General features: G+C 38.6%; 1 long non-coding RNA gene across 1 annotated transcript; it reads right to left on the reverse strand.

The window, feature by feature from the left end:
* Positions 1-395: 395 nt before the first annotated feature.
* On the reverse strand, positions 396-2,990 carry LOC147238258 (uncharacterized). The gene is made up of 3 exons (XR_015111935.1): positions 2,898-2,990; positions 2,667-2,694; positions 396-1,025 (listed from the first exon to the last, which is right to left on the reverse strand). It is a non-coding gene; the product is annotated as an uncharacterized LOC147238258 (long non-coding RNA).
* Positions 2,991-13,149: the final 10,159 nt, after the last annotated feature.

Here is a 13,149-nt window from a genome sequence, read left to right on the forward strand (position 1 = left end):
TCCAGCCAAACAAGTATGGCCCTTGTTTATATTTTTATGGTCTTTATTTATAGAGTCCAGATCAAGAAGTTGACTTGAGCAGAACATTTTATTGTTGTATATAAATTTCACTGAGCTGAATCTTCCTGCTGTAATCCTGCTTGTATCTCCTGTGAAAAGAATCTCTTCATCTTGAGGGAATGTGGGTCACTTTGATTTAAGTATTGGCTAATATCTGCTGCGCTTCTTTCAGCCGTTGGATAAAAGGGAATGAATCTTATGAATGTTTACGACATTCACTGTTTTGATGGGATTTACTGTAAACTGGTTTTGTGTTCAAAGAATTTGGAGGCCTGTTTTCAAGCACTTCAAATCAATCAAGTGAAAAATTAGTGATGTAATCATTTGTTGTATCAACTCCTTGTTCAAGTATTTTGTGACTTTTGAAGTCAAAGTCAGCTTTATTGTCAAATGTACCATATATGCTCGACAGCACAGATGAAATTTTAGTCCTCAGACCCACAGAGCAAACAGGCAATTAACAAGGAATTATAAATAGTACGCAATAAAAACAAACAGTCAAGGGCACTAAGAGTACAGGTATTTACAGATAAAAATAGATAATACACTTATAATGGCAACCATGTGCTCAAAAACCCTGATGGGAGATGAAATGATACGAGAGTATGAAGACCTCTACAAACATTGGTTTGTACACTGCTGATTTTACATGAAATGTCCTTTGAGGGAGCTATATTTCCACTTGAGTACTGAGGTTGTGGGTGGAATTAAGGCCAAACAGATCAATATAGCAATTCCACAACCCAAAGGGTCCATACACCTCAGCTTTTGTGTGAAGTTGGCACAATGATAACATCCTGAGGCCTTCAGTCTGTTCGGGACTTAAAACTAAGTGAATTTCTCAGAATGTCAGATTACAATTGAGTTTTACTTTTTAAAATTGGTAAAATGGCAGAATCCTTTCTTGAAAGGAGGGATCATTCGAAGTCAGGTCCTCCAGAGGCCATAGTCTTGTAGGTTGTAACCTTTAAAAGGAAGACACAGATCATGTATGCAGGTGTGTATCACTGAAAAGGTGCCAATCTAAAATCTGCCAACATGCTATAATGTCAGAAACATCCATCCATTTTCTACCATTTATCCTGTTAAGGTTCACGGGGGACTGAAGCATATCACAACTGCCTTTGGGCAAGAGGCAGGGTCCCCCAGAGGGCCCGGAGAACCCATGCTGGCACAAGGAGAACTCCACACAGAAAGACCTTGTGCCCCAGGGTCTATCTATATGCGTGTGTACACACACACACACACACACACATCATCCATTTTTCTACCGTTTATCTTGTTAAGGACCACAGGGGGCTGGAGTCTATCCCAGCAGTCTTCAGCCAATTAACCGATTTCCTCTCCTGCATGTCTTTGGACTGTGGGAGGAAGCTGGAGTACCAGAGAGAACCCACACAGGCACAGGGAGAACATGGAGACTCCACACAGAAAGATCCTGTGCTTAAGCCGGGGCTCAAATCCAGAACCTTCTTGCTGTGAGGAGACAGTGCTAACCACTGCACCACCATGTATCAGACACATATATGGATATGATCAGTGGCAGCCTATGTTTAGAAGTACAGTTACGTCACTAAAATATTTTGAGTACATGTACTTAATGATTTAGCAGTAATTTTTTTGGCACATTACATGGAAACTGGATGAACTGTACCCAACTACATTTTCCCCTAACTGGTGCATGACAAAAATTTAATCTTTCGCTAAAATCACCTTCACGTGCAAATAAAGACTGAGATCAAAGTTATTCTATGTGGTCCACAACTATTCAAAGTGACACACGTCTGTCTGCTCAACTCAATTAGAGTTGTTCCCCACTCTAAAATAAAGCAGCAAGGAATAGGCTTATCATAATGCTACTTAAAGTCGACTGAAACCACAATAATAATAATCAACACAAAAGACTTCATTTAATACTGATGCATTGTTTCAATACCGCCAACAATATGACGCAAGTCTTTGCTGCTAATGAGTTTGCCATATCTCACAGATAAAAGGCATCCTTAGTAAAGACTAGCCCTGTCCTTGTCACAGCATATTGAGCTGCTGTTAGTATCCCATGTTTTCATCAGCCCGTCTGCTCTAAATATGAGAAGGACATTTAGCTAGATTGATAAGGACAGACTAAGAGAACAAAGGCATATTGATAGCAAGATGATTGCGGCTCAGAGCGGACAGAGATGTTCAAAGTTGATGGATCATCTTATGATTGAGAGCAACCTGAATATAGACACAGTAACACTGTAACAAACCTAATACAATCATGATTTGACAGATATAACGAAGAGTGAGACAGGGACAAAATTATCAAGGACAAAAACGAACAGAACAAAACTTTCATTAAGGAACAAAAAATATGGGCTGAAAATGTGCCATTAGAAACTGAATTTTGAAAGTTTTATATTTGAACTGGGTAGCTTGAATACATTGCAATTCCATTAAAAACTAGATTTGACGAGTATAATTAGATATTGTTATTATTTGGAATTGCACTGCAACAAACTTGAAATTGAATTTAATGGCACTGAATTCATTTACTTTGAAATGACATGAACATCCTATGTGAACTTTCAGTTCTCTTTATACTTATACATTCTGTTTGTTACCTTCTGCTCTGGAGACAAAGGCCAGGACCTGGTAGGTAGAGGCAGGAGTAACAAAGTTTATTCAGAAAGTGCAAAACAAAGTCACGTGGGACAAGTAAAATAAAACCGGAGAACTTCGCCTGGAAAAAGGTTAATATAAAGCGCCTCACACAAAGGTGAGGGAAATGACAAAACCAAAAACACCTCTGAGGGATAACAAGACTAAACAAAGAACCAAAGCAAAACTACTACCGGCAAGCACACTGCGAGTGGTAGGCACTGGTAGGAGGACTGGAGCCGAAAGCACAAGAAGATACGTGCGGTCAGGAGAAGGAATCATCCGGCACTGAACCACTGGCAGTGCCGACAGATATAGGCTGGCCAAACGAGCCAATAGTAATCAGGTGTGAGCTCAGTGTCACCTGGCCCCGCCTCCCACCAGCCTCAGAACTGCATGAAAAACAAACGCTAACAGAAACACTGGATCAAAAAACACAACACTAACAGAACGAAACTTGGAACACAACACCGTTCTTGCAAATCAATTTCAGTTCCTACAATGACCATTCATTTCACTGAGAAAGACTTCCAGTCGATGAGGACGAGTAGTCAAGCACAGATTCACAGAATTCCTCTTCATGCCTATTACAATTCCTTTACAGACTCTAGAGTGGATGTGGCTGTCGCTTGAGATACATAAACTACATCTATCACTACCCCCTTCATGTTATTTGTTCATTGTCATTAACTATACTGTTTTGATGAACGTGTATAATGTGAATATTTTATCATATACACATCTACATGCATGGCGATAGATCCATTTGGTCTCTGATCCTTAAATATCGTACAAGTGGGATTGTCTGTTTATCATTATATGTTTATGATTTTTCAAAATAATATTTATTTGTTGCTTCTAGGGTGACTGGCAGCTGTCTGATTCCTGGAAGGTCCTGGCTCAATCTTTAAACGGGTTCGACCAAAAAATGATGTAACACTGAGGAAAGCCAAGGGCTAAAGGGAGTCTGTTGTACTAAATATATAAAATAAAATATATAATTTAGTCAGTGACTGCTGATTTTCTATGGACATGGTTTGAGTTTCATCAGCCTTGATTAGAATTTTGATCACCTTTAAAAGGCTGCTGTGTTGACTAGTCAGTATTTTATTCTTGGTTTCATTTCACATTACAATCCTTCTGAGATAAAATCACCCACAGAGATTTCTCTCCTACAATGATCATGCTGCCTTTTTTGTAGATCAATGAAGAAATAAAGACCAGACACTCACTCACTCACTCACACACACACACTCACACGCACACACACACACACACACACATATATATATACACGTCTATCCATTTTTCAACCACTTATCCTGTTAAGGGTCACGGGAGGGGGGGCTGGAGCCTATCCCAGCAGTCTTCGGCCAATTAACCAATTTCCCCTCCTGCACGTCTTTGGACTCGGGGAGGAAGCCAGAGTACCCAGAGAGAACCCACGCAACACACACACACACACACACACACACACACACACACACACACACACACACACACACACACACACACACACACATATTTATATAACCATCGCTAGTTAAAGATGCAAAGCATATGGATAGACTTATAGTCAAGCATAGAGGAAGAAAACTTGCTTTACAAGGACTAAAATTGACATGTGGATCTTGAATGTTGTGAGTAAGCAGAAATTTAACTGCAGATTTCTGTCTTCCCAAGACCTGGTGTTGTGCTAGTGAAGTCTTACAAACCACCATGCAAAGAGGACAGTTTGTGTGCATCAAAACACCAATCAGAACCTGTGGGTACTGAAAGTAATTGTTGTTTTAGCAGAAATAACACCTTGTCATGATGATGAAGATGAAAAGGCCATTATACCTATCTGGTATTTTCCAAAATGTGTAGAAATTGAAGACTTTTTTAGGAAACAAGAGATTGGATTTAAAAGCTACAAAGCAGTCCTAAAGTAGATAAAGTTGACGGTGAAAACCATGATGATGGTTGTGATGATATACAGCCAAGTGACAGTATTTCAAAGGTTGTCAGTCAAACATCCACAAAGAAGAAAGCTGGTTGCATTCAAACATTCCCCAGAGAGCTATAGTTCATTTGAGCCTTTGAGCAGACTACGATTGTCAACGTGATCAACTGTTTCATCTGCAACTGTTCACAAGTGGAGAACCTTAAGACCCTGTTTGTAGCTGTGAACACATGAGGCCAGATGAAGGTAATGGTGAAGTTAGGAAGCGCCTCCAACAACACTATGGTGATGAACTGTGAATTGCACTTGCCCTCATGAGTAAAGCCCTTGAATGGCCACAGATAGAAACAGAAGACAGGAAAGGATTAGATATGCTCTGACACTGACTAGATGCTGAAACACTATGGATGACATCGAGTACATGAATGAGATGACCCCAGAGATATGACAATCGTTATTTCAAAAATTCCAATGAAAGGAGAGAACACTGGAGCTGCAAAGCATGTGAAATTTAAAAAAAGAGAACTTGGAAAGGAGCCAGGTTTTCTGATTTAGTGGATTTCATCAATTGGCAAGCAAAAGTCAGCAATGACCTATTCTTTGGGCATAGGGTAAAAGCCATGATAGGTACAACAATCACATCAACAGAATCTGAACAAGACTGTAAAACTGAACTGGCAAAACGCCACTTGTTTGGGACACTGCCGAAGGCAATATCCTCTGCACGGACAGAAAACTACTGTACATCGTAGTAGGAGCATGGCAAAGCCGGCTCCTCCGTCTTCAGCCACGACACTTTTAAGGCAATTTCTGCACTCAACTTCTTCTGTATAGGCTGGCCCACTTTTATTACTGGATTTAAAACCTAATAATCCCAAATAAGGGCAGTCACATTTTTTTCCCTTTACTTGTCCTCCTGTCAATTTAATCCCACAGCCACTAACACCGTTTACCATTTCATTCTGCTGAGCTGCCTGTCTGCCTGTCACACCCGTACAGCACGTAGCCTGTGCTTGCCCTCTGGTGACGACGACTACGCTCTGCAATACATCCGCTTAATAGAAAGGGAGTGTCTGTGAAATGTACTTTATGATATGAATATGAATATGCAATTGATGACCGATGACTGTCGGGATATTTTTTTCCAAAAAGACCTTTAAAAGAACTACTTTTGTTCAATGTAATACCGTCATACCCCATAAAACTTTTGTGAAAAAATGAAACAACAGATTCCCAAAGACTGAATCAGATTCTTAACTGCTTAGAGCAAGAGAATGTAATGAAGGGCGTGTCCAGCATACCACCGCAGCATCCTGCATGTCTCAAAGTACATCCCATTCCCATCAGGCAGGAATGAAAATAAAACGAAAAAAACAATGTGGTCACCAGTGCAATTATCCAAAAAGTTACTCAAGTAATTATAACTGAGTAATTATAATCTGTTACAACAGGTTTAGGGCAATGAGTTTGATTAGAAAATATTCAAATAATGTGTTTGTCTTATATTCTTTCTTTGACTCCCCCCCCCCCGGTAACCAGTACATATATATATATATATATATATATATATATATATATATATATATATATATATATATATATATATATATATATATATATATATATACTGTATATATACGTGTGTATACATATATATATACACACATATATACATATATACATATATATATACTGTATATATACGTGTGTGTGTATACATATATATACACACATATATACATATATACATATATACATACATACATATATACATATATATACATACATACATACATATATACATATATATGTATATATATATATACATACATACATATATATACATATATATGTGTATATATATATATATATATATATATATATATATATATATATATATATATATATATATATATATATATATATATATAACACCAGTGTATGGCACCACAGTGCTGTGGACTATGGCTAGGGAATCAGCATCTAATCAGAGGCTTTAAATTATGCCTTCAGCCCTTGGTTCAATCTTTTTCACCTCGGTGAACCGCACCCTTGCTGTGTTTATGGTCTCTGTGCCTCTGTGCAATCAGCTCAAACAACTAGTTAAGGCAAGGCAAGGCAATTTTATTTGTAGAGCCCGTTTTCACAAACAGTTTGTCTCAAAGGGCTTCACATGGCATCATAACAACATCCTCTGCCCTTAACCACCTTGTTTGGATGATCTGGCTTCCTTAAATATGTTCTCAGCTAATTGATTGAGCAGTCACAATTCACACCAAAAAACAAGCTTAACTTTCATTCAGTTTGTGCCTAGTGTGAATAAGAGTAATTGTGAAGAGTTGAGTAAATAAAAAGCTGTCTCTACATTCAAAAATGTTTTAGAAAAAGAAAAGTTGCATTATCAGCCTGAAGTCTAAGAAAGGCAGACATAGGTTCTATAGCTTTATTAAAACGCCCAGCCAAATCTAAAATCCTGGCATGGTGATTGAGAGAGCCAATGGTTCTTTGTACAGATAAAGAGCAATATCATGAAACTAATATTCCCACAGTTGCTTTCAGGATGAGAGATCTTCAATACAGATATGAATTGTATGCCAAAGCAGAAAAAAAAAAAAATTCATTGAGTTGTTGGAGCAGATGTCACTTTTTTGAAAAATGTCTGTTAATCACAAAAAAATATTTGAATGTCGAGAAGTTGTTCAAGCTGCTTTATATCAATTTACTCTGGAGACTTTTTCATTTCACGGCATCTGTGCTGGATGCTGTGCCACCACAGATTCTGAGAAAAGCTTTAATCTTCTCTTCACAAAGACAGTTAAAAGTGTGATTAAAAAAAAATGTCTCTATGTATTCCCCGGCTGTGGAACTTGACTTTTTAGGTACAAAATTAGAGACGAACAAACTGAAAATCATAGGCCTATAGTTTCATACACATAAAACTGTTTTAACTGTTTTTGTTTTTATTGATTCACCACTTCTCTTTTTTTAGGGTGTCTTAAATGATGTGTTTTTGATTAATACTGTATGTTTATCTGTTGGTTTAGATTTGTATTCATTTTTGTGATAAATCACCATCCATCTATCCATCCATCCATCCATTTTCTACTCATATTCCTGTTAAGGGTCATGGGGGGGGGGGGGGGGGGAGGGCTGGAGCCTATCCCAGCTGCCTTCAGGTGAGAAGCAGGGTTCACCCTGGACAGGTCACCAGTCCATCACAGGGCCAACACATAGAGACAGACAACCATTCACACTCACAGTCACACCTACAGTCAATTTAGAGTATCAATCAGCCTCGTCCCCAATTGGATGTCTTTGGACTGTGGTAAGAAGATAAATCACCATGTCAAAGTCATAAGTGACGCAGAATAAACAAACATGCTACCATAATTTCTGCTCAGGTGCTGCGTGATGTAGAGACACATGCCATAAAATGTATTGATCATTTTGATCCAGGCAGTTCTGATGATGGACCCTCCTCTATTTCTCATTTGTCTTCCTGTATTGGTCTTCTTCAACCTTTTTGTTTCACCCTTAAACGCTTAGCCCATCCCATTGTGGTGCAGCAGCTTTAATTTTCCCTTGATTTTTGTGCCTCTTTTATGAATTAAAAAATGTACGTAGTTAAATTGATTGTATTGCATATTCCTTTGTGTTTTCTGCTCCTGAACTGAAACCTCATTCATGGTCAGATTTTTGCCTTTAACAGCATATATTTTCAACTGAGCAGGAAGCTGCATCTAAATGCACTGAGGTGCTTCAGGTGGAAGCGTACTTTTGTAGAGTGCTTTGCTCAGCGCAAGCAGACACACAGAGGGTTGAACATGTCCAAGACAGGTCTTATCCAGCAGCTAGCATGCTTTTGCATTAATATGACCACTTCAATCAAAGCTACAAACTTCAATGACTGTCCATACAACTATACGACCTGTTCACAGTAAACAATTGGACAAGAAATGACAAGGCAGGAGGATTTTTATAACTCTATGCATACTGATGACCTATTTTATTATTTGACCCATCTAAACCTGAAATCGACCCCACTGACCTCACAGAGGGGCAGGAATCCACATCGCATTCATCATCTAAACCCTGGTTGACCACCAGCTAGTAAAACAGAGAAGCTGTATATATATCAGAGAGCATAAAAATGATTTCCCTGAGATCGATACAGGATGGGGAGAGAAGATGCTGTTAATTAAACTGAGGCAAATAAAATTTTGCTTGACCCAGCACTGCAGATATTAAGCAGCCGAAGTGGCTCACACATTTATATTTATGATGAGCTGGACAGAGATTCCATTTGTAATTACAGTATATTTAATAGAAATGCAAATTCCCACTTACATTTACTCTTACATTTGGACATTGAAAAAAAAAATCAACATTTTTCAGAGATAAGTTGTGTATTTATTTTCTGCACTTCGTATAAGTCACTGTAACCTAAAAAGTATCATTTAAGTGACATATAGGGTCTAGTTCCTGAACAATATCTTGTTTCAAAAATGCAGTAAATACATTTTCCATGTTCCAGCGGCAGATGTTTTCAGAAAATGAAGCGTTTTTTTGGTTGCCACAAAGATTTTTGTTGTTCTTTTTTAATTCTAGGTTACAACTGGCCCGCCCAGGAAGACTGGCATTCTGAATCCAATTATACCAAGAATGGTATCAAATATGTTACTCTTTTCTCCATTTCAAAACCTTTTGGTGTTTGCTGTGCTATCATTTTAGAACGGGTATTACAATATTTTAGAAGCAGGGAAGAAATCCTCAATTTTTGAACTTCTTTTGAGTACACTTCTCATTTTTGTTTTACTTGGGAAAAAAATAAAAAAAATGAGCAATGAATGTCTCATTGTCTGCCACCACTGCTAACACTGTGGTCCATGATAGTTCAGGATCATCTACCTTGGTCATGTTTACCTTTTTATTTTACCACTTTGTTCATCAGCCAGTCTGTAAGTTTCTGTGCAGGGACAAACCCCTCCTTAAACACTCAATGGGATTGTTTAGGACCACATCATTAACATTTATTTTTGCTGATTCTGGATTATTTTTGTGAAAAAAATGAATTAACATTTTAAATCTCGACAAATTCCATATGCACATCAACATTTGCAATGTAAAGACAAGTACCCATAGTCCATTATACACAAGGTTATTAAATATAATAAACTAAGATACAAATAAAAAAATAAAACCTCCAGTGGATAAGTACTCCAAAGCTGGACCCAGGCTATATATCTGTCATATGTAATAATTATTTAGGGGTGCTTATTTAAATTGAGACACCGAATCTCATCACATCAAATATTCAATAAAGGACGAAGACAGTCGAAGGCATGAAATGTCATGCACACAATAAATTTGTTCTGGAGTGCCAATCTCTTTTTTTTCCTTTGCCGTACAATCCAACCCCATTTGGTGGGAGATGCACAGATTCTGGTCGCAGCAGTGAGCTTCATTAGCTTTGGATGCGCTCATTTGGTGAGGGCTTGAACTTAGATTAAAACTTGTTGGTCTACAGCTGGCGGCACGGTGGTGCAGTGGTCAGCACTGTCGCCTCACAGAAAGAAGATTCCAGGTTCGAGCCCCGGCTCAAGCACTTGATCTTTCTGTGTGGAGTTTGCATGACCTCCCTGTGCCTGAGTGGGTTCTGTCCAGGGTGAACCCCGACTCTCGCCCGCAAGCAGCTGGGATAGGCTCCAGCCCCCCGTGACCCTTAACAGGGTAAGTGGTAGAAAATGGATGGATGGTCTCCAACTTTCATTCAAGCAATATGAGGACAGCTAGACATTGTGATGGAGAGAAATAGTTTGTAAAGACTCCTATTTACTGTTATGCATTACTGCTTTGACAGGAGCAGTATGAAATAACTGATGTGTCCATCTGCAGACGTGGAGGTTCATGTCTGTCAGGATAGATGGAAACCAAGAGGGGGTTGAAAGCAGCATTTTCCTTGTTGACTACAAATCAACTGTCCACAGTTTTCGGTTGGTTGGCCTTGTTTGAGATTTGTATGTGGGTGAGGTGGGAATGAGAGTCTGAATTTGTGTGCATGAGCCCTCATCTTTCTAAATGTTATACAAAGTTAGTATTAAACTACTGGTAATCTAGACACAACAGATGTGGTTTTGAGTGTAACATTATGGAACGAGTAATACCAAAGAGCAGGAATTCAATTTGCCATGAATGGAATGGTGATAATGGCATGCACAAACAATAAGACCAGTTTAAATGTTAATCAACGTGTCCTGTTGACATTTCCAGTATCTGAGGAATGAATTATCCATTTCATGAGTGAATCAGTGTTGTATCCAGGCAGTATTCATAAAATCAAAAATGTTTAGCAGAAAACATTGGTGTGGTGTGGTGTTTAGAACTGCCACCTCACAACAAGAATTTTCCGGGTTCAAGTCCCAGCTCGAGCACGGGGTCTTTCTGTGTGGAGTCTGCGTGTTCTCCCTGTGCCTGAATGGCTTCTCTCTGGTACTCCAGCTTCCTCCCACAGTCCAAAGACATCAAGAGAGGACGAGGCTGATTGATACTCTAAATTGACTGTAGGTGTGACTGTGAGTGTGAATGGTTGTCTGTCTCTATGTGTTGGCCCTCACCTGAAGCCTGCTGGGTTAGGTTCCAGCCCAGGTTAAGTGGTAGAAAATGGATGAATGGTTTAGCAGAAACAGAATGATTCCTGTCAGTATCTGTGGTACATCAGGAGTTACAAGAGCACACTTCCTTTTTTTAACATAAAGAAAAACTGGTTTATTTTTTAGCTGGTCCACTGGGATTGTACTGTAAATGTGCTGAGAGCCCATACTTGCTGAGCTGTCATAGTTCCTGAGTGATTATATTTGTACTTTCTGTCAGTGGTTGAGTATTAGAGTTTGTCACTGGCAGTTACTTGTTGAAAAAGAAGCGCACTGATTGGTGCAGCTTTGAGACACAAAGATGCTTTCTACAGTGCCAGTGAGACAAAACTCTCATCCTTGCTGGCGAATTAACCAATTTTTCAGCAGATAACTGCAGGACTAAAACAACAACACAGCTCCTAAAAGTGAAGCTTTCTGTGTCCACAGTCAACTGCTGCTACTGATATTTAGTGCTTCAATCATCCTGTTCCACAATGCAGCACTCCCTGGAGGTTTATACATCTAAAGCAAAAGCTGTGTGTTATAATTAAAATAAAATACTGCTTACCATCAATACAGTCTTCCTTCTTCGGTCAATGATACTAAACAATGTAAAGTCTACAGAAGATGAGCATTTAGAGTTGCTAGTGTTTGATTTCACAGGTTTTTTTTTTGAAACATTTCCTGGATACGATTTGTCTTAAATTTACAATACCCCATTGATTAATCTCTGAATAAATCTATAATGTTTTTTGAGTTGGTCAGGGGTGCCTAAATTATGGTTGGTTGGTTGGTTTGGTTGGCTAAAAGTTAAATCAAATGTTAGGCAAGGGGCAAAAAGGAAATGCATATTGTGTTGTTCTATGCTTCTTGTCTGTCTACCGCTGTCTCTCATGCCTCCCTGATTTTTTTCTTATCTCACGAACGACAAACTGACTTCCCACTCAAAATGTCAATCTGCTGCCTGATCAAAATGCAAAAAAGGTAATTAAATGTTAAGGATTCAGACCTACAGAGCATTACAACAAAAACGATTTTATGTTTTAATATTACTAGTACTAGTACTATTATACATCAATATCTAATATTCACACAAATTCACATTATAGACTCACTTACCCACTCACCCACACTTGAGACATATTGGCCATGTTTCAAACAATGACCAAAAAGGTTTAACCTATATTCTGGTCTATTCTGTACTTTTCCAGACATGGAGAATCAGACAAACCATCAAACTTGTTAGCAGCAAAACATTACAGAAATGACACTGTTAGGAGAAAACATTCTGAAGGCCACGCAAGGAAGTGGTATCAACTTTCGCTCTGATGTACAGCTTCAATGGGGCTCTGCTGAAGAGCAAAAAACACCACATATATGAACACATTCCAAGCGTCAACAGACAGGTACAGAAGAGAGAACTCTCAATCTTATGGTTCAAGAGCCTGCATTTGTGCTGCAGAGCTGTAGTCTCTCAGCAGTGTCTTCTGCATCAATTAATGCAGGATACTCAGTGTTCCTCAGTGTTCTCCACACTTGATCAGCTGTTCTGCATAATCCGTACTGATATAGGATCAGACATTAGTTTGATGGATCTATTTTGATATGGGGGAACGACACACAAGGTGCTCTGTTGCCTGATACAATAAGCATTGTGTCGAATCATTTTTACACATTAATCGGTGCTCACTGAAAATTAAAAAAGGCAGCTGTGGTTAGAGCAAATTGGAGTATTTGTAGGTGAACAATGTAGAGTAATATCTGAGTAATGTGTGTCTCCAAGACTGTTTGTATAAAGTTTGAGTTGACCCGATTGATGTTTTTGAGTATGTCAGTAAATAAAAATAAAAATTTATATATATATATATA

Source organism: Aulostomus chinensis, unplaced genomic scaffold, assembly GCF_037954235.1.
Source record: "Aulostomus chinensis isolate RoL2024-O1b breed Wild unplaced genomic scaffold, RoL_Achi_v1.0 HiC_scaffold_31, whole genome shotgun sequence".
NCBI lineage: Eukaryota > Metazoa > Chordata > Actinopteri > Syngnathiformes > Aulostomidae > Aulostomus > Aulostomus chinensis.